The sequence below is a fragment of the Ixodes scapularis genome, unplaced genomic scaffold (assembly GCF_016920785.2).
Source record: "Ixodes scapularis isolate PalLabHiFi unplaced genomic scaffold, ASM1692078v2 PGA_scaffold0__279_contigs__length_252992795, whole genome shotgun sequence".
NCBI classification, from domain to species: Eukaryota; Metazoa; Arthropoda; class Arachnida; order Ixodida; family Ixodidae; genus Ixodes; species Ixodes scapularis.
In genome coordinates this window covers 225,378,286-225,401,113 of record NW_024609835.1, presented here as the reverse complement: position 1 = coordinate 225,401,113, position 22,828 = coordinate 225,378,286, and the positions used below count along the sequence as shown (strand labels likewise).

Below are 22,828 nucleotides of genomic sequence, written 5' to 3'. Positions count from 1 at the left end.
AAGGCGTGTCCACGCCCAGGCGTTAAAATTCGGCTCTTTGCGTGGGAGCCAAGCACAATAACTATTCGGCCACAGGCACTCTGCTTACTCGGCTAGTTCCGCGCGCGGCATCACTCCCCCCTTAAAGAATAGCTTCGCGACGATGCAACCCACAACTAAACAGAGCAAAACAAAAGTAATGGTGCACTGAACAGTAACCTGGAACACGAAATATCCACAATCCTATCGAGCGTTGAACGGATTGAGACGAACGACATCACCCACCTCGGGTCGCGGCCGTCCGTGTGAACAAAGCCGAGTTTCGACAGGCGCCACTTCGTAGTTCAAATCCCTTAGGCGGAGGACAACCTTGTAGGGTCCGAAGTACCGTTTTAACATTTTCTGACTTAGGCAGCGACGAGGGATCGGTGTTCACACCCACACTCTGCCTACGGGCTGAAAGCGGACGTCCCGACGACTGAGATTGTAGCCGCCAGCGTCGGACAGGTTGCTTGTCTTGGATCCTGAGCTGGGTAAGCTAGCGGACTTCAGCTCTTTCAGGAACCATCTGAGCGTCGTCACTCCCACCGGCAGTTGGCTCGTGGGGCAGCATCGCATCCAGTGTCGTTGTTAAGTTGCGACCGTGAACCAGTTCAAATAGTGTAGCTCCAGTGGTCTCGAGCCGCGGAGTTATATGCGAATGTGACAGAAAATTTTGTCCCAAGTCTTGTGTTCCACGTCAACCTACATTGACACCATGTCGGTGATGGTCTTGTTTAGCTGTTCCGTCAGCCCATAGGTCTGGAAATGGTACGCCGTGGTTCGACGGTGGCTGCTATGGCTCAGACGAAGGATGTCTTGCGTCATCTGTGCCTTGAATGATGATACTCGGTTTGTAATCAGGATCTCGAGGGCGCCGTGTCAGAGAACGATGCATTGAACAAAAACGTGGCGACTTTTAGGGCAGTTCTCAATGGAAGGACTTTCGTCTCGGCGTATCGTGTTAGGTAATCGATTGCGAGAATGATCTACCGGTTGCCTTGCGTTGATGGCGGGAATGAGCCGAGCAAATCCATTCCAATCTGGTCGAACGGGTTGGTCGGCGGCACAATCGCGAGCAGGAGCCCTGCCGGCTTCGTCGGCGGTTTCTTCCGTCGTTCGCATACGTGGCACGACCTCGTGTAGTTATGTACAATCTTAGGAACCCTGGGCCACTACAACTTCTCACGAATCCTGGCAAGTGTCCTACTACAGCCAAAGCGCCCAGCCGTCGCGTCGTCATGGCATCCTCGGGAGGCTTCTTCGCGAAGCTTGGTAAAAACTACCAACAGCCACGCTTTGTTCCTGTCGTCGTTCCGACCGAAGTTCTTTTTAAACCTAATGGCGAAGGTTGGCAGGGCTCGTAAAAAAACTCGGTGAACTGTAGTGTCTCGTCCCTCTAGGGGCTTGATGAGTGCTTGCAGAACAGGATCAGGTCGCTGAAGTGCTGTCATGTCACTGACAGTTACTTCGCCGAGAAAACATTCGTAGTCATCGTCGTTGGTGTAGGTGGGTTCAGCTTCGACGGCGGCCTTTGACAGACAGTCGGCGTCACTGTGCTTCCGGCCGGACTTGTACACCACGGTCATGTCGAACTTCTGCAGGCGTAAACTCCACCGAGCAAGGCGTCCTGATGGGTCCTTCAGATTGGTAAGCCAGAAGAACGGGTTGCGATCTGTGACCACGCGGAATGGACTTTCGTATAAGTACGGTCGAAACTTTGTTATCGTCAGACTACAGCAATGCACTCCTTTTTTGTCGTTGAGTAGTTCCCGTCCGCCTTAGACGACGTCCGACTTGCGTAACTGATCCCTCGGTCTTTATCCTCCTGCCTTTGGACCAGTCCGGTATTACTCGCGTCGGTGTGGATTTCTTTTTCTGCAGAAGGGTCAAGATGGCCGAGGATCGGTGATGTCCGGAGTCTCTGCTTGAGTTCGTCGAATGGCCGCTGCTGTTCGTCTCTTCATTGGAACTTCACAGCGTCCATTTTGAGATGAGGTAGGTCCGCAGAAAACTGGGCGAAGTCTCGAATGGAGCGTCCATAGTAGGCGCAGAGGCCCAAGAACCTTTGTACGTACTGCCATTCTGTCCGAAGGCGGAGGAAAGGCGGGTTCGGCTCGCGTCTTCTCGGGGTCAGGACGAACACACTCCTTGTTCGCGTCGTGTTCTAAGAACTTCAGTTCGTTATAGGCGAAACGGAATTTCGTCAGCTTGAAGGTGAGTCCGACTATCTTGATTGCCTGGAGCACGGCTCGAAGGCGTCTCAAGTGCTCATCAAAATCGCGTGAAAATACAACGACGTCGTCCAGCTAGACGAGACACCTCTGCCATTTCAGACCTGCCAGCAGGGTGCCCATGACACGCTGGAAGGTAGCTCGTGCTGTACGAAGTCCAAAAAGCATCACTTTGAACTCGTGCGGTCTGTCAGGCGTGACCAAGGCAGTTTTCTCATGGTCAGGTTTGTCGTCTTCAATCTTCCAATGGCAACTCTTTATGCCTATCCACGACATATATCGGGTGTGGCGCAACGCGTCCAATGTTTCGTCAATGCGGGGAGGTAGATAGACTTCTGTTTTCGTCACGGCGTTCAGTCCACTATAGTCCACGCAGAGCCTTAGGGTTCCGTCCTTCTTCGTGACAAGCCCAACTGGAGAGGCCCGAAGGCTCTCGAAGTTTGATTGATGTCGTCGTTCAGCATTTCCCGAACTTGCTCTTGATTGACATCTCTCCCTTTTAAAGAGACTCGGTAAGAGGATTGGTGGAAAGGAAGCGCATGGTCGTTGGTAACAGTGCCCTGCTCGTCACACCCTTGAGGACGTGGAGAAGCACTTTTGCTGAGCTCGCTGATAAGCTCGAGTAGATGTTGTCGTTCAGAAGGAGAAGGCTTTGGGTCGATGTCATGCTCTGAGGACGGCGTTCTGAGTTGCTGCAATCAGCTGGGGTCTTTTGAGAGCGCGGTGATGCCGGCTGAGTTGTGGATTTCTTCAACATGGGCACACGGCAACACCTTTCGTAAGGTATTGCGGCTCATGTCGGAAGTTAGTAACGAGGACCGTGGTATCCTCGATTTGCAGCTTCGTTACACCTGTTGCGTAGCCGATTTCTTTTCGTCGATGCAACTGAGCACTTCCCTCGAGCAGAACTTCGCCGCAAGTAGCGTCATCAATCCCGACGGGTAAACACACACACGATCGTGACGCCAGGCTCACATGGTTGGTGATGACTTGGACCGCAGATGACGTGGCGTTGGGTTCCTGCGGCAGTAGGACAGGTTTTGGTGGCGTCAACCGATTTGCTCCCAGATTGATGGCGGCGCCCTATTCGCACAAGAAATACATTTCGAGAATAATGCATCTCGCACAGTCTTGGGGAACGGCGAACTTCACAGGGCTGGTATTAGCATAAATGTCGACTCGTACAGTGCACCTTCCAACTGGCGTTATCAGGTGGCATCCCGCGGTTTGTATTTGCTACGTCCTATGGTGTCACCACTCTCCGAATGCGGCGAAAAAGCTTCCTGCACAAGGCAGTAGTCTGCATTAGTGTTCACGAGTGGCGACTCGTCGGGGCCGTCGATAACAACGTTGAAGTTTTTGGACATTGTTGCTGAATTGTCGCTCCGATGTATGGCGTCGGTCGAATGAGAGGTGTCCGGCATTCTTGGAGGCTGTTTACGTCGTCGATCTACGTCAACCCATCTTGCAGGAGATGTTCCACTTAGTTTTTATGGCGGGACAGGGGGGAAAGCTTTCTTGGGAAGACCTATAGACAGGTGATGCAAAACGTCGGGATGAAGGCGAGTGGGAACCTCGTTGAAAAGCGGCAGCTGGAGACGGCTGACGACGAATGTACTCCTCGAATTCTCGAAGACGCTCGCCGTGATGTGGGCGGGGGTTGTTCGTGTGAAACACGCGCAGCCCGAGTTGCGGGTAGGGGCATCTGAAGTTACTCATACAAACTAGAGCACCTGAACTTTACGGTCCTATGTATAAAATTTTAACCAACTACCTCTCAGAACAGAATCAATTATTAAAAGTTGGTGATTTTAAAAGTAATTTACTGATAATTCCTTCAGGTGTCCTCCAAGGATCTATTTTGGCTCCTTTCTCTTAATATTTACGTTAATGAAATACGTAAGTTGAACTTTTTTGACGCGTTCTTCAATACGACGATGATACCGGTCTTGTATTCCCGAGAAACAACGAATCGGAAGCTCTATCATCCCTTCAAGCCGATATATACGAGTTAATAGCATGGTTCAAAACAGTCCTGTATATGTTAACATCGATAAAATGAAATTAATGTGATTCCGCAATCCACATAAAACGATACCATTTAATATACCGCTGGTTCTACATCGACCTAACTGCGAGAAATGTAATTCTATGCCGCTTCAATATGTATCTTTCATGAAATATCTGGATATTTTATTTTATGAAAATTGTTTTTTTTTGGAATAGTCAGATTGAGTATTTTGAGAAACGACTTCGCGCAGTATCCGCGTTTTTATATTCTTTGCAAATTATAACCAACCTGACTTTGTCAGCGAGGGTTTTTCAAGCTTTTGGAGAGTCGGTGCTTCGGTGTGGTATAACACTTTATGATTTTTGTTCGAACTGCAGAAAAATTAAATTAGATAATATTTTGCGTAAGGTTTGTAGACATTTAGCATATGGAACAAACTTGGATGAGTTAAGAACAGAGCCAAAAATGCGTTCGCTACAGCTTTTGACAACTCAAAAGATTATATATCTATGAAATACTACTTAAGAATTATTATAATAGTACGTTAAAGAAACCTGTAAAAAATGGGGTTTTGAGAAATAGAGCGGTTCGCCCTCCTTAGGGTATACACAAATTACGGAAAGCAAGTTCAGCCTTTTTATGTTGCTCATTAATTTATTTTTTGTTTCCTAACGAACTTTTACATCTAGAGTCGTTTGGAGTGATCAAAAAAGAGCGCGAAAATTGGTGTTGTAAATGCGATTTTCAAAGTTTCGTGCAGGTGAAGTGTACTGCATTTTTCTGTTTATTTTGTGCTTTGCATTATTTTATATTGTTAGTAGTTTCTCTGCTGGTTGTTAGGTCCCGCCTACAAGCACTTGCGTGCTTTTGCGGACCTGTTTGTAACGATGTAAATATTTTCGTGCCATCAAGATATATTATTATCGCCGGCAGATGTGATCGACTCCCCTACAGTGAAAGGAGATTGGGCGGTGGTCAGCCGTTCTCCACACGTCCGTCTTCCAGGGTGCAGGTCGCTCCGGGCGAGCGTCGGCAGTGCTGCAGCGATGGAGGGTCGCCTCGGGAAGGCGCCTCGTAGTGTTGAGCGACGGGAGTCTGCTGACGACGAGCCACGGCGGCGTATGTCAGGGCCGGTGCTACCTGTGCGGAGTCAACAGGGACTTCTGGCTGAATTGCCATTGGTCCTTTTCGCAGACAGTGCCGACGATGGAGAGAAATGCTGGACGACCAGCGGCAGGCAGCAGCTTTCGGAGCTCCTCTCAAACGACTTCTCGGATGATGTCCCGAAGGTTGTCACATTTAGCGCTGAGCACGGAGTGTGGCAGTGCGAGGGTTGAGGCTTCTCTATGCCGGTTGTAGTGGCGGGCTCGTGCCACAGGCACTCGCTTAATGTTGGTTTCCCAGGTGACAAATCTGTCAGCCGTTACGTCCGTTGGAGACCCTCTTTGAGCAGTTCCCAGGAGGTGATCGTAGTTTCGGGGTTTTCGTACCAATGTCCCGCCCATCCCTCCAGGGAAAAATTGATGCCCTGCGGGCACTGGGCCGGCGTCTATCCATTATGGCGAGCCACTAGTTCCAACTGCTGGATCCAGTCGTCAACGTCTTCGCCAATATCGTCGCGAAATAACGCAGCTCTCCGATGGGCAACGGACAGGTAGACGATTGGTTGCTCATCGTCGGCTTCGGCGACTAGTGGGTCCTCCGGCAGTGCACCCAATTCCGGGAACAAACCTTGAACACGGCGACTTCCTCGGGCCTCGGTCGTTTCCCCGGACGGTCTTGTTGAGCCGGGAAAAAGGCTTGCGCTACGCGGTATCGGGGGGTACGCTTCATGGGCTGCGGTACGCCGCACCTCCACCCCACCTCAAGTGTTTTTTTATAAAGCAAATATTTTAAGATCATTCGATCTAAAAACTTAGAAGATATAGGTTCTCGACAAATGGTGTAATTTGTTTCATATTTTTTAACAGATGGACGGAAAGAAGCTTGGAGCAAACATGTATCATGACAGAAATCAAATGGCATCAGTTGCCTTCGATGACAAAAACGGCACAGTTGAAGTGGTATACACTTTCTTTACCTCTAGATATGCCACTTGAAGTGAACAAGAAGAAACATTAAGTTCCTCATATGAAAAACTTAGAGGTTACGCTGTAATAATTAGGCGCTCTGCCCCAGACAAAGACGTCTTAGTAGAAGCTAATTTAGAAACTAAAACATCAAAAACGTACGCGAAATCAAATCCTCGAACGAATCTTGCAAATATAGTACTATTAGCGACGTACGCAATCAAAAGCGCTTCTGCGGTCAAAATTCGCAATTGTCCCAAACCAAGTTTTTTGTATATTCATAAAGCATTTCCAATCGCCGGTTTTACCGCGAGGCAAATCCTGTTCGGGACGTCACGGACGCAAAACCACAAGAGGATGCAATTGAAATATACCGGTGCTTATAGAGCTGATTACTAATATAAACACTACTTAAAAATACTGACGTCTTATTAGTAAGTAAAAATCGGCTATATTATAAAACTTAAATCAATACATGTGAGCTCAAGATGACCTTAATATTTACTGATACATTCCCAACTGCGCCAAAAAATGGAAAACAAAACAAATACGTAAATCCCAAATTTTAAAAGACGTGGAGAATATTTTTAAAGTCACAGATTTGATGTGTACATAGGTTTCGGATGTGTGTAAATGATAGCAAAACAAAATAGTATAGTGCACAATAAAAAAAAAAAACATTTATTCTCATCTTTCTGCGCATGTTTACCCAAATCTGTTTTCGACAAACTTGCAACATTTTTCAGTACCTTTATATTTGTCCTAAATTCAAAGTAATTTTATTTTAAATTGTTTAATTAAGATTATACTGAAACTATTTGTGGAACCTGAATACTTGGCGATCTTAGAAATATTAAGCAGAATCTCTGCAATTGCATGCATCCTGTATTAGCTTTTCCTCTGTTATTTTGTTTTTGTGCGAATCAACCGTAATTCAATACCATTGTTGTTTTACTGGTATTATTTTAGTTTAAAGAAACGGGGACCACGCTGAAAGCTGCTGCTCTTGCTTCCTTTATGATTAAAAGTTTTCATCTAAGATGTTAGTTTCCTGACGCGCTCTACACTTTTCGTGATGCCCATTGAAGTACATAAGCAAACTGAATATTTTATAGATGTGTACGTTATTTCGTATATGAAACCATCAAATATATGTGTCGTTCCCTAAAAACAAGGTCTTATAGGCCCCAATTCTATGTTTAATAAGCGATATTCTTTTAAGAACACTTTAGAGTGCTATATAATAATAACTGTGTTTCAATACAGCTTATCGTAGAATTCCCCTGATATCTTTAGTAAATCAATCTTAGTAATTTAATTTCGCTACGAAAATACTTTCTTTTGAAGTGTAAAATAGTTGTTAAAAGTTTAAAAAAACATGTCATGCATTTTGCGAACTAACGCTTTTAAGAATTAAATTTTATGAAGAATAAAAAGCCATAATGATAACACTCAAACGTTTATCAATTTATTTTTATATTTTATTGGTTTCATTATGCTTCTGTTAAAAAAAAATGTTTTTTTTTTTATTTTGAAGTTTATTATGGCTTCAATTTTAGAGCCGTTTTCAAGTTTTATTTTGGTTACACTTTAGAGCTTTGTTACATATGATTTTCGTGACATCTCAAAGTCTACATAATAATTATATCTAGAAACTGACAATTGAAATACATAAGAAATTCTAATAATAATGCATATTTACTAAAATATTTATGTTCTTTCTTGTCGTGATGAAGATGTTACCTCCTTTTTAACCTAGAAACAAGAATTTGAAACGGTGGTCTCAACTTTAATTTGTTTGAAATACTAGTTCAATCACTTATTTAGATATAATTCTATTGTTTTTTGTGACTCAAGGATACAGCGATATTTGCCATTTATTTTCATCACACTTTTATGATCAGCTTTATAAGTTTTCCAACAATAAAAGTTTGATCAATTGACCTCTTACCATCGCTGCCGTTGTTCAGATTCTTTACAGATTAGAACATAAGTTGGCAGTTTTTTGCTAAAAATATCTCAGTAAGTCATGTATTGTTGAAAATTTCTAGATCTCGTAGATATTACCACCTATTTTTCGATCGTGATAGAAATTAGGAAACCCTGTTTATACCTTAAGTTGTCTTCTTTTGAGTATATGCATTTTTTTTAATTTTTCATTAATTCAGTGTTCAAATGTTTCGTTTCAGAAAGGAATTCTGAATGATGAACTGAGAATTACACCTCTTAGTATCACAGCCCGATCAGAAGATGGGCGTATTCCTCATACGTAAAATATTCAAGGTTACGTCTCGTTTCGATGAGGATAATGATAATAAAGGTATAGTATATTAGGAAAACTGGCTAGCAATCAAGGTATATTTGTTAGTGGATTCATATAAAAGAAAGGTTTGATATTATCTAGAAAATATGTCTATGAGTAAGGTAAGTGTTCGCGTGTTCAAAGTTAAAAGCCGAGTATACGAGATCATCATCGTCTCCACTGCGGCCATCATCATCGCCACCACTCCGGGGTGGCTCTGCCCGCCGTTTCCGCGCTCAGAGCCTTTCTCCACCGGATTGCGACCAGACGCGGTACGACTCACACCTGCGTTGCTATGCGAGAAGAAACCTACACAGTTCAATCAGTCTTGTCTTGACCAGGACATGGTGGAGCGGTTCTAGCGTAGCAACTCAGCGTCTACAGTTCCCCACGCATCCAAATCGAAGCCATAGCCCAGTCAGCAGCAACCAGAAGCAACGGCTCTAACGCTAAGCTCGACTTCCGCCGTCCAGACGACTGGCAGTCCTAGATCACGCGATGGGATCGCTACCGAGTCATCTCAGGACTCAGCAAGCAAGGCAGCGCTGCTCAGGTAAATACTTTCCTGTGCGCCAAGGGACGCAAGGCGGATGACGTTCTAGCGTTTCTCAAGCTCAGTGACGAACAAAAGCTGGACTACGACTGCGTGACGAATGCCTTTGAAACACATTTCTTCTCCGCTGCGGAACATCATATACGAACGCGCTACATTTAACCGCCGCAAGCAACAGAGTCACGAGACAGTCGAAAGTTTCGTTACCGACCCATTGACGCAGGCAGATGCCAATGGGGCGCCTTGAAAGACGAGCTAATATAGGAGCGAGTCGAGATAGGCCTCCTCGATACGACTCTCAGCGAGAAGCTGCCACTCGACTCCGCGCTTACCGTCGAGACCGCGGTGGCTGCCGCGTGAAACTCCAAAGCCATCAAGCAACAGCACAAATAAATGCGAGGTACGCAAGGTCAACACGGCGCTGTCGACAAACTGAGCCCCGGAAGCAGAAAGAAATATTGGAGCAAGAAAATAAAGCCAACGCCTCGTCCGAAAAAAGACAACGATGGTATCCGCCAGCTATGCAGATGATGTGGCAGTGCTTCAGTTCACACCAAGACGACCTGTCCGGCGTCAGGTCAATTATTCAGGCCGGGTGGAAAATTATGCCACTACGCTTCCGTTTGCTTGTCTTCGAAACATCAAGAGACAAGGTACTTTCACGACAGCTCACACAACTCGCCGCACAGTGGAAGTTGAAGAGGTGGACCCCGGCGAACTTAAATACACTTCAGCTGATGACGCTTGGAGCATATCACCCTGTCAGTGAACGGCATCTCGATCACATTCAAGGTCGATATGGGCGCCGATTCCACTGCCATTGCGCCGTGCGACTACAATCGCGAATAGATGGACCCTCCGCGAAAGCCAGACACACCACTCCTCGGTCCAGGTCATCAGAGGCTTTCGGCCGCTGGACACTTTTAAGCTTCAGTGCAATGGGGCAGTCAACAAGTTCAAGAGGATTTTTTCGCAGTTGAAGGCCTACAGGGAGCACTCTTCGGAAGGCCTTCCATACGATCTCTTGGAGTTCTCCCATAGCTCCTCAACCTCAGTGGTAGGAAAAACCGTAAAAAGGACGTCTCCGAACTACTTGGCAAGTATCCTCAGCTGACTTCAAGGCTCAGTCACATGAACGCCGAGTACAAGGTAGATCTTCGACCAGACGCGAGGCCGTTTGCTCTTACATACCCAAGGCGCGTGCCAGTAGTGGTGCAAGCGCTTGTGAAAAATGAGCTTTCCAAGATGCTAGAGCACCGTGTTATAGAGCGTGTCACCGAGGCCACAGATTCGTGCGCTCCAATGGTCGTCACAGAAAAAGCAAATGCCAAACTGCTAGTTTGCGTAGACTATACCGACCTCAACAGGTAGCTCGCCCAAGAGTGCGTAATCATGCCCACCTTAGACGAATATCTAGCGAAGCTCTCCGGTGGCACCGTCTTCAGAAAACTCGACGCTCGAGCTGGTTACTGGCAAGCACATCTGGCGGAGGAATCGCAGAAATACACGGCATTTGTGACGCCGTTCGGACGCTTCAAACTCCCAGCTTCCCAAGAAATGCTCGACCGCATCAAGAACAAGCTACAGACAGGTTCAGTAACAAAGAGGGTAATTGAGTACACCCTCCAAACATGGACGAATGAAATAATGCTTCCACAAGGAGTCTGCCGGTTCTACGAAGTCGCCGGCGAACTAGCCATACTAGATGGTGTGATGTTCAAGGGCAATCAACTCGTCATACCGGAAGCCCTAAGCTTTGAAATCCTTGAGAGGTTTTACACACGTCACCAGGGTGTGCCCAAATGCCGCACCAGAGCACGAGAATCTGTCTGGTGGCCAGGTATTGGACTCTACATCGACAGATTTGTTAAGAACACCGGAAACCAAGTCAACCTCCATTTTTGGTGATGCCACTGCCAAAATAACCATAGGAAGTCGTCGGCATGAACTTTTTCATCCACGAAGGCAGTTTTTACTTGATTACTGTCAATTACTAGTCAAAATTCTTCGAGCTGCAACCTTTCATAAGGACGACGACCACGGATATCGTTGCCGTCCTCAACCCAATGTTTGCACAATATGGAGCGCCGGAAATTCTCCGAAAAGACAATGGGCCGACATTCGCCATATGCGAATCTACGGTGTTTTGAAGGAATGGGGAGTGACCCGATTAACGTCAAGCCCGTACTACCCCCAGAGCAACGGGGCGGCCAAGAGGACAGTTCAAACGGCTAAGCAACTCCTCAGAAAATCGACAGACATCCACAAGGAATTGCTAGCCCAGCGTGCGACCCCGGGAATCGAAAATTACGCGCCAGCAGAGCTATTCATGGGACCAAGATTGTGCGCAAACGTGCCAGTAAAGCTCGAATCTCTCCAACCTCGCTGGCACACCACCGACTTCCGCTCCAGAAATGCCTTGCACAAAGAGAAGATGCGCCAACACTATGACGAGCACCTCAGGACACGTGAGCTCAACACCCATCCGTCTGGAACTGCGGTCAGAATTCTGATGGGAGCAGCATCTCACGGTCACATTATAGAGCTAGCGCCTCAACCCCGTTCCTACGTGGTGCAGACGACGACCGGCACTACACGGCGAACAAGAGGACACCTGGAACCGGCGCTGGCATTTAACTTCACGAAGATTGGACGAGTGCGCTGTCCACCTGGCCGTTTTGGGGAAGTGTGAGTGTTGTTTCTCCAAAGTGGGAAAGGTGATGGGAGATCATCATCAGCTAGACCGCCACCATCATCATCGCCATCGCCACCGAGTGGCCCTAGACTCCGCCCGCCATATGCACAAGCGATTGCTCTCTTTCTCTACCAGATCGCGACCAGACACGGCACGACTCACACCTGCAATTGTATGCTAGAAGGTAACAACGCAGTTCCACCATTATAGTCTCGACCACGACAGCCACAAGGTATATTTGGGAAATAGATGTAAAATACATTCATTCATCATCATATATTTAGTCATGAAACAAAGGTTACGTAGGAACCGAACCTTCGTCAGACTTTTGTCAAAAAGATTTAGAATTACAATTTCTCACCTACCGTAAATGAGAGAAAAAGTAGCCTCTCGTCTTCTACACAAACCGGCATCTAGACTGAGCCGCAGTCGCGAAAAAAATTCTGAGGCAATGAACTCGAAGTCATAGGCTCTTGTGTGGCCGTGGTCCTTGAGCACCCATCAAAGCTGAGACCATGCTTTCGTCATTTGTCGTTCACTGCTATTGAACGTTGTCACTCAGTACAATGGATACACCTGTTACTAAATTATTGGACGATTAATACACCAGAAAATTGCTGGGTCTGTACATACACGCACTCGACCTGTCTTTAGAAAAAAATAAAATGTGAACGACTAAAAATAGGCGGCGATGTATACATGTGGGTAACGTCGTTTCTTTTAGATATTCTCCCACAATATTTTGTTGGAGGCGCCAGCGGATGCACCGCTTGTGTGCGCAAGCCCAGTATGCTTCCGGAGACATTTTAGTTGTACCGATCCTGTAACAAATCTTTATCATTGTTAACATATCAACGTCTCCTGGGCATTAAGCGCGCACGCGAAGTCAAAGAGCGATACACGCCAACTTGCGCTATAAATTGAGGCTGGCTATTTGAAAAAGAAGACTTGCGCTTCTTGCTCTCCAAGTGAGCTCAGAAAAATATGACCTCACCACTTCCACTGGTAGCCGCTATTATATTCTCGAGATGAAGAGCGTATGCAATGGCAAGGTCGCAAAATTAGTTTTCAGCGGATACAGTGCTTATTAATGCGAGAGCATTAAATGTCCCGTGGAGCGAGCCGACGTCATCAGTTTGGAGCGCGCCAAACGGCATGTTAACCCAGGCAGCACAAAAATATTGGACCAATAACGGAGAAATATCGGTCAAAGTTTTAGGAAAGAACGGTCCAATAATGATTTGAACCCCGGCTCCAGATCGGTCCAATAACTTGAACCGATAACGGGGAAAGTTTTGAGACCGATATCGCCAATCGTTTTGTGACCGATGTCGTCAACCGATTTTCGGGCCGTCTTTCGAAACCGTTTTACAGCCGTCTTTCAAAATGTTTTGTGGCCGTTATCGTTGAACCATTTTGTGATTTAAATGTCTTCTTGAAATACGTAAGAATGCGAATGACGTACTACGACATCAAATGTGAAAGTCTTTATTTTCAATGGAAACGGATGCTTCATTTTAGAGGGAATCGGAGATGTTTGACCATCTTCGACTTGGACAAGGGGTATGGGAGCACTGCAAAAAAATTTCACTCAATTTTATGGGTAAAAGTTCCGTGTTCCATAGTGCCGGCAAGATTTCCCGTAATCTAGAAACTGGACAGACTGTAAAAATAAGGCACATAATTTCGTAAAATGACGGAATGTCTGTAGCTCACTACGGAGGGCTATCCGTAGGTATCATGAAAGCTGTCGGCACTAAATAATGAAGCACTATACCTTTCGGCCTTAGATAAAGCCGAAGTTACGAGCCATCCGTACCACCCGCACCTCCGATACATCAGGCGACTCCCCTGGAAGGGCTATACCTTTGCCAGGGGTGTCACCTGACGTATCGGAGGTGCAGGATTGGTGCGGATGGCTCGTAGCTATGGGCTTCAAGAAGACAGAAAGGTCTAGTGCTCCGTTATTTAGTGCAAACAGCTTCCATGTTCAAGCAAGCCGAAGTCACATGAAACTTTTGAGGTATGGATTGGTATGGAGAGTTCATAGGCTCTGTCAATCAATATACTAACCTGTAGAATTTTTTATCCTTACACAAAACAACAAGAGTTCAACAAGAAACAGAGCACACAACCTCTACTACTCATTGCCAGGATTTTGTTTGTGTGAGATCAGCTGTTCGTAGAGATGACAGCTGAACAAACGAACCAATTAAGAAGTTTTGCCACAATGCCTTTATTGGAAGAAGGCATGCCTTGCTTGAAGTTGGGAGAAATTTTACATTACAGTTGTCCTTGCGCTCGCCATCTAGATGCCCCTCCATGCTTGTGCTTATAGTTGTCCTTCAATTGGAGACCTCTTCGATGTCTTCATGGTGCATATAAGAGCAGCCTGAAATAAAGAGCAGAAGAGGATTCAAAATCAATACACAATCACAACAAGCTGTATATGACATACATGGTTAACATCAGCAAGCAACGTGTTTACTACCTAGCCCAGCTCCCCACCTTTCTACTGCACATGATATATAAAACAAAACTCCCGTAAATTGAACCAAAGTAAAAATTTGCATTGATTTGAATACCCAACACAACAAGTGCTTGAGAAATAAAACTAGCAAATTAAAATTTGCACAACCATTCAGTGATATTAAGCACAATCAAGTGAGCCATATCTCCTTTAGAGTATACAGTAGGCTCACGATAATTCAAACTCGGAGATTTAATACCTCTGGTTAAGTCAAACAAATTTCAAAACTTGGGCTGTCCCGCTACGTTTTCAATGTATTCATTAGCCGCTTAATTTGAACGACGTTTTCGTGTAATTCATACTTTTTGTTCTCGCGGCCCCGTTGAGCTCACTTCTTTCCGAGCACCGGTGCACTGCGGAGAAGCAGCACCTGTGAAGCTTGCTTTCACAGGCTTTGTTTTCCTGCGGTGCACTGGTGCTCAGTAAAAAGCACACTCTACAGGGCTAAAGCAGAGCAGAGCCGTACAGATAGATCTTGGTATATGAAAGGAGCAAGCAGAGCCAAGGCCTGCATCAGACGCAGATAGAGGGTTCGACAATCTCTCTTGGCAAACCAGAAGCTGAAAATAATCCCCTAGCTATGGTAGCGAGAAACGGTTTTGATAAGTGCATTGGAGTTAAATGTAGTAACTCTCCATGGTTGAAAGTATGGTGCATGCACTGTATCGATTATGGTTATGCAAGTAGATGTAGGAAACTAATGTTCCGCTTGATTTCTGTTTTGCTCAAATGGAGTCTGATCGCTTCAACGCCTGGTGTACGGAATACGTCAATCGTTCAGCAGGTTGCGCACGTTTTTGATATTTTCTATATCTTCCACCGTGATTTTGCATGACCACGATCAAAACATCACTGCACCCCAGTCACCGAGAGTTACTCCGACGAGCTCATTAATTTTGTTTCTCACAACCACTGCCAGGATATTATGCGCGGCTGCTGGTTGGCCACATACGAATTTGTGAAAATGCTCTGGAACATGCCCAGCCCACCTTAAGCGAAAGGCGCCTCCTCATTTGCCTTCTATACATCCATATGAATGGTTAAACTATCTCTATATACGTCTCTGAAGCAGAGGACACATGAGCGGCAAAAACGGGCGCCGCGCGGCAGTTTCCATATCAATTTGCAAGGATGCTGTGATGTGGCGGCATGGATTTATATCGCAGTGTTCACGCAAGTTGCTATAGAAACTGCAGCACAATGCCCGTTTCCATTACTCATGGGTCCCTGCTTAACAGTCCCTAATAGACAACTTTTTTCTGGTTGAACAAACTTAATTTTGTTTTAAGGTGTCATGAGCTGTCTAAACAGTCCCTGATAAACAACTTTTTTGAGGGTTGAATAAACTTGTGTCATAAATTTTACCAATGTTTCATGAATGGCATACCAGCTTATGAATTTATGATTAATGGGCCTGTGCAGAGGAAATCATGAAATATCTGTTTTGTATGTGTAGCCATCCATATAGAAAATCATAATTTATCTTGCAACATATTTAGATGAACTTCTGATATTTTGAGCTTTTGATAATTCATGCAAAATTCGTGGCTTCCTTGAGTTTGAAATAATGAGAGTCTACTGTATGTCACATTCAAATTGGTGGTTTAGCTGCTTGGACTTAATTGTATCTGAACCTTTTCCTTTGGCAGTGCATTAAATGTAAAATAGTACAGCAATGTATAGGCTCTAGTTTGTGCACTGGCACAGGCTTGTGCAAATAAGTCAAACTAGCATTAAAGGGAGCTTGAAGCACTTTGTAAGAAATCTGAGTTAGGAGCAGACTTACATAGCATTTTGGCTCGTTAATTCAGTAATCGCACTAAACTTGGGCAAAAGACATTGTAAACTGCATTTATTTTGAATATGTGCAGCAATTATAGCAGGGCATGCACTGAGCCTTTCTTCCACATGTAACCTGTCCAAAGCTTTGTGACATCATCGTTGGCATCCCCAAGTCAGCCTATTGGCAAGCAAGGGTTGTTTGACCCTGCTAATGACGTCACTTTTGGTAGTCTTTATCTCCGTTCTTTCGCTCTGCTTTGCTCGGTGTGCCGCAATGAGCGGGGCAACGCCGACATTTTAATTAACGACTACGACGCTGCTACTAGCAAGATTAACAGAAAACTTTGACTTGACTTGGGATCTCTTTGGCTGGGTCTTTGGTGGCTCATGGACTGGGAAGCAGAGTTTGTGGACAAGCGTCCCAGCGTGTCCCTACTTGGCAACATGTTGCGCTTAGCATATCCAGTTCAATTCTAGCAGCCGAACACGGTATCCTGGCAACAGCAGTTAGACCAAGGCGTAATTCAAAGGTAGTCTTGATTGTGTTTACCGTTTATAAATGTCCAGGCATGCCTGTCAATTAGCCCATCCAAAGGCTTTCGGAGATGGTCACGAGAGCCAGCAGGTTGTCTTGGGCAGTTCACTGTCAGCCACTCTGTCCCTCAGTGCACAGTGCCACCTTCATGAGCTCCCACTGAAGAAAAGAAACAATCTGAAAATTGTAATGACTGCAATGAGAAACAATCAGAACATCCCAGCAGCAGATGCTACAGCATGGTGTCTGGAATGCACCTCTGCGTTCTAGCATTCTATACCACCCACTTATTAAAGGTGGTCTCTAAGCAACAGCATTAAATGAAGCCACAGTAGCCGGCATGTCCTGCTGTCGGATGAGACAACCCTGGCGGTTGGTTGACAACTTGTGGCAAAAAATATGAGCTAAAGGCAAACGTCATTGCTCTCGCAACATCCAAAATCCTGGCTGCTAAAGCTTCTGTGGACTGTCAAGCTGAGGGATATTCCCTTCCCCGCAGCAGAAACTACCTCAATAGCCATGATGTTCACAGCCTGTAAAAAAATCCCATGGAAAGTCCATTCAGGAGCAAATGGGTAGCTCTAGAGACAACGTGTCGCACTATGAAACCATTCCACAAATCTGCCATAAGCAGCACTGTCATAAGCAGCAGCACTTCATTTAGAGTACAGAAGTTTGTGTTTTTCATACATTTCGAGATTAAATTGTATCTCTGGATTCTCCCAAGACTCTATAGTTTCCAAGCAGAGATTTACATTGGCAAGCTGGCTGCGTTCCTGAGTAGGAAGGTTTATGTGTCACACCACACGTGTCTTTTGCTGACATTCAGACAAAGAAAGGCTGAATATCCCTGATCGATGGTGATTAGGGTGGAAACCTTCAGGCTTTTGCAATCGCCAACTTCCTCAACATTACCATTTTTCCAGTTCATAGACACCCTGCACGAGGTTGAGTTGGGTACCAATGGTCATTAACAACTGCATGAGTGACCTGCACACATATCTGGTAACTACTGGGTGTATCAAGGAGTGGCCAGGCTCCTTGAATTGACCGGAAAATTCGGTTTCTTAACCTATCGCGCTATGACTTCTGCAGCGCTGCCCACAGATGGTGCACTTTTTTGTAAAATTTGCAAAGAGCAAACTTACCTGAGGAAAAAGTAAAGAAAGAATAAGGCTTAGCACCTATGGAAATGCGGCGAAGGCAAAGGTTTTCGAACAATACGGCACCATTTCGCACCGGAGACAAGAGATGGCGCAAGCGGCCACAATGCCAACTGCGCCAACGAACGAGCATACGGCACCGAAAGCTGGCGTCTTTAGCAGACAATCTTTTCAACTCAAAAGTAGAGTGCATTCCGCAGGCGGCGACAGTCGCAGAAACAAAAACAGGCGCGGTAACAACAAGGAACTGCAAAGCAGATGACATCGGTACTCCGAAAAAAAACAGCCAAAATATCCCAACAAACCACTTTTCTAATCGATTATGTGTCCATTCAATATGTTTTATCAGTAAGGATAATAAAATAATGCATTGGCAACTGATATCAGAAAAGCTTGTGCCACTTTTGAGTCGAAAAGATTGTCTGCTAAAGACACCAGCTTTCGGCGCCGTATGCTCGTACGTTGGCGCAGTTGGCGTCGTGACCTCTTGCGCCATCTTTTGTCTCTCTAGTGAAACGGCGCCATATTGTTTGAAGAACTTCGGCTTCTTCGCATTTCCATAGGAGCTAAGCTTTTTTCTTTCTTTACTTTTTCCTCAGGTAAGTTCGCTCTTTGCAAATTTTACAAAAAAAAATGGACCATCCCTGAGCAACGCTGCACAAAGTCGTAGTGCATAGGTTAAGAAACCGAATTTTGCAGTCGATTTAAAGAGCCTGGCCCCTCCCTGATACACCCAATATACAACAGCCCAATTCATCCTACTGGTCAAAGTGTTGGCTTACGTCCAAAAACATGGAACGTTGGCAGGTACCTATAGTCGGTGACAGGTCAAGAGTGAAGTGAAAGCTCCTCCCACCTCTTTCCCCTTTAGCAGAGCAAACGCTGGAAAGGAGGGCGCCTCCTCTCCAGGGTTCAGTCTGCTATAGTGGAAAAAGGTGGGAGCAGCTTCCACTTCCTTATTGACCTGTCACCGACTATAGAATGTGAGCAACCAATGTGGCTTTTAACTTATTCTGGGCTCGCTTTTGTTTTTGAATGTGTTTACCTGTGTGCCTGCATTTCTTTCTTTCTTTCTTTTTTTGTACATATGCACGGGCGTATTTCTACCTTCACGACTGACTACATACCTCCCCTCCCCTCCCCCCCCCCCCTGCAATAATGCCTTCGGGCAGTGCAGGGTAACCCGAAAGTGAAGAGATGTGAATGTGCCTGCCATGCTCGGCAATCCCAATTCAACTCCCTCAACTGCAATTCTCGTACAAAAAAGATGCACTCTAGCAACTGCGTGGTTGACATGCCAAAACCCGAACTCAAACCGAGACCAAAAGAAGTTCAGAACTACGTGGTGCGCTAACACAGAGCCATTTGCACCTGCCTGCCCTGCCCCCCCCCCCCCCCCCCCCCAGCTTTCTTTTTATTGCCACAGAAAGTGGTGTACAAGAAAAGATGGGTTGCTCTTTTGTTCTAACTCGGAAGAGTAAATTGAAGGCTTTAGTAACAGCCAATGCTAATCGAACACTTTTCAGAATGCATTTTTGTAAAAAAAGAAAAAAAAAAAAGGTCACGCTTTGTTTTTTTGTGTTTGCATAATTAACTAGCTCCGCAAATGCAGCTATTCGTAATTCCGTGCACAGACCAAGCAAGGGACCATGAACACTTACCAACTATCGTACCTACCAAGTGCTCAACCCCCAGCTCTCTATGATTATCTCCAATTTAGAGTGGGCGCTTGTTCGGTATTTTACAGTTTGTAATGTTGTTTGTTTTGAAAATCAAAATCTGAGATAAATCCAGCAAGGTGCTGGGGAAGCAGTGCAAGGGCCCTGTTTCACCTTTTACAAAGCATCCTGTCTCCAATGGCAGTAGAGGAACGGGGGGAGGGCTGATGCGCCTGCAGGCCCTTGCCGTGTTGATAGCTGCCATCCGGACTGCCAGCTCATCGGCAGCTTCTAGTCACCTGCAGTTTTTTCGTCATCATACAGACTTCCTGCAACATCATGAATAAGACTCAGACTGACATTCTGGAACAAAAAAGAAACCAGAACTTGCTTCACGGATCAACAAAAGAACAAGTGCAACATGACGCTTCTCTTGTCGTCGACAGTGCAAAGACCATGACGACACCACCATTAAACTCAAACAAATAAGAAAGATTAACTTCTGCATGAAGTAATTGTATTAAGAACAGTGTGCATATGGAGCTTAGATACCTACTGGTCCCTTAAAAGATCCAGGAAACTTCAAAACAAATTAAACACCACCTAGAAATAGCACAGCTCGCTTGATAGGCACATGCACAGCATTCAACAAGCCTTTTGACGTGTTCTGTAGTGCTGAGATAGAAATCAAGAATCAACACCGGAGATGTTGTCAAAATACTTTGGGGTAGTACAATGCGCAAGTTTATCCTGAAGCTACTGTTGATTACATTCACCTAAGGTGTTAAAGCTGGTTCACACTGTTGCAACCGACTATGACCAAGTTGAACAAAACAGGGTTTTAAGTTGCTTACGAATAACATTGCTGCTGCGCAGCACGATCATAAGCTGTCACAAGAGGCTTGAAGACTGGTTTTATCAGACTCAGTCGTAGCGGGTAGCAACAGTCTGGACCAGCCTTTTAGACTAAAATTGTACCCAGCACTGGGTTTTGGACATGGTTCCAAAAATGCTTTAAGAGACTCCCTTCACATTCAAAGCTGGATCTCCTTGATTTGGATGTGTCTCCACTGTACAAGCGAGAGCGCCTGGCAGGTGTGGGAGTTGGCTTGTGGCTGTCCCTATTCGCACACCGAGTGTGGATAGTGGTGGATTCTAATCCGCACTCCGAGTGTGAATAATTTTGGATTCTTATCCGCACTCCGAGTGCGGATTGTGTTGGATTCTTATCCGCACTCAAAGTGTGTGAGTAGACTCTAGTGGGAGTGCGGATTGCGTGTGGAGGCGCGGACGCTGTACGGGGGGTACTAGGAGATTAGGGTACGAAGGCGTTGGCACGAAGCCGTTCAGTGTGTTGGATTTTATTTATCTGCACTTCGCGTGTGGTGCGATTTTGTCGCGCTATGAACAGAGTGGTTTAGAAGTTCTCAATTTTGTGTTGTGAATGACACTGGCTTTGAGCCTCGACGAGTTTATAAAAATATTGGTGGTTCTGTTTTCAGAATTATAATAATTTCAAGCAAATGTTTTTGCTTCTATTAAAACAAAATTAATTAGCATTGGGTGGTGCACTTCAGATTAAACGGTACTGACGCCACGGGGATCGGACACAGGCAATCCATGTATGTGTATGTGTTTGTCGCAGGGGGAGGGAGGGGTTAGGGGAAAGGGGTGGGTATCTTGTACCCACTCCAAAACTTAGGGAATCCCAAACACGTCACCCCACCTCCCCCCCCCCAAAAAAAAAAAAGGAAAGAAAAGAAAAAAAGTTCTGGCGATAATTTTTTTGGTAGGGTTAAATATTTTTATTGACGAAAGAAAAAAAAAAGAAACTAGAGCAGCGTGCAATTTCTGACGTGTATTGTCTTGTGCTTAGGTGATGGGGCAGTGGCATAGGAAAAGGGGGGGGGGCTGCAGGAAAATCAGTCATTTCCAGTACACAATATTATTAAAAAAAAGAACCCCCCTTTCCTATGCCACTGCCCCCATGACCTCAACACAAGAATATACACGTCTTCTGAAGATTTTCAACACTAATAGATGAGGGAATGCTTGAAAAGTCCCTGGCATGGGCGTACCAACCGGGGGGGCAAGGAATGTGTTTTGCAGCCCCCCCCCCCCCCCCCCCCTTAAACAGTCACCACTGGGCAGGGCAAACACTGGCCGGCGGCACCGAAGGAATACCAAGGGCACCGCACCCCCGGCTCGAGGGGGGAGGGGGGGGGGGGGGGTGTCGTTTGCTTCCTCACTCAAGAACAAGTTGGTATGCCACTGGTCCCCAGCCATTTGTTACTGTAGATATTTTTTTTTTATAGAATGATGTGCACGTTTGTAAGTAGACGATAGATGTCATGGCTGTTTTGGGTGCGGCAGCAGCGGAAGTTTTGAACATCTGTGTCTGTGTGCGTGTGGGGGGGGGGGGGGGGGGGGGGGGGGGAAAGCAATTGCACCTTGAAAATTGTTTGCTTGCAGCCCCCCTTCCCCTTCCTACATTACTGCCCCCACCAGCTAAGCACCACAGAATGTTAATGTGCTGACCATGGCAAAGCTTCCGTTTTCGGAGTGCGAAAAGGGACAGACGTGCGAGTTTTCATTGCGAGCTGTCCACTATAGAAGCGAGAGCACCTGCCAGGTGTGCGATTTTTACACTGCAACTTTCTTGAGCATTTTAATCAAATCGTATAACCTATATCTTGTAAACCCTGATATGGGGAACGCTAAAAAAAAGAATGAACATATCAGGGTTTACAAGACGTTGATTAATTACCAGCTCGCCTGCACTCTATCACTGCTTACATATAACCTCTTTCCTCAGCCATGTAAAGTATGTGTGCACCCCCGGGTTCTAGAAGTCACGAATACGACCGGGGTAAACTAAAACGCCATTAAGGCAAACAATAATAATCTTCATTAGCTACAGTAGTAGTACTCTGGGTGGCTCGCAAGGCTAGACATATATGGAGGGCCCGTAAGGGAGAAAACAACGGAAGTGACGAGCTTAACAGGGTCCTGTCAACACTTTTCAGCAACTCTAGGCCCGCGCGCCTGAACACCGACGACACGCAGAGCAGGCCGGCGCGGGGCACACGCCGCACGCGAGCGCTACGACGACGCCCAGCTTGGAGCGTGTTCTAACAACCCTCTGAAACCCGCTAAACGCCAGCACCCCAACCGCGCCATCCCGCTGGACGCAGCTCAAAAAGCCAGCGCGCGCTGACCGAGATACGCTGTCGCAAGCGTGAGAAAGGACGAGACGACACGTCAAAGTAAAAACCATC

General features: G+C 45.9%; 1 long non-coding RNA gene and 1 pseudogene across 2 annotated transcripts; one reads left to right on the top strand and one right to left on the bottom strand.

Moving 5' to 3' along the window:
• The window catches only part of LOC120837630, a 169,188-nt pseudogene that overhangs the window by 48,557 nt on the left and 97,803 nt on the right, over positions 1-22,828 (top strand).
• Positions 14,148-19,850, bottom strand: LOC121836145. Of its 2 annotated transcripts, none has more exons than XR_006077803.1 (3): positions 19,725-19,850; positions 16,745-16,906; positions 14,148-14,274 (listed from the first exon to the last, which is right to left on the bottom strand). It is a non-coding gene; the product is annotated as an uncharacterized LOC121836145 (long non-coding RNA). The 2 variants fall into 2 exon arrangements; XR_006077804.1 differs by having other exon boundaries at positions 16,745-16,888.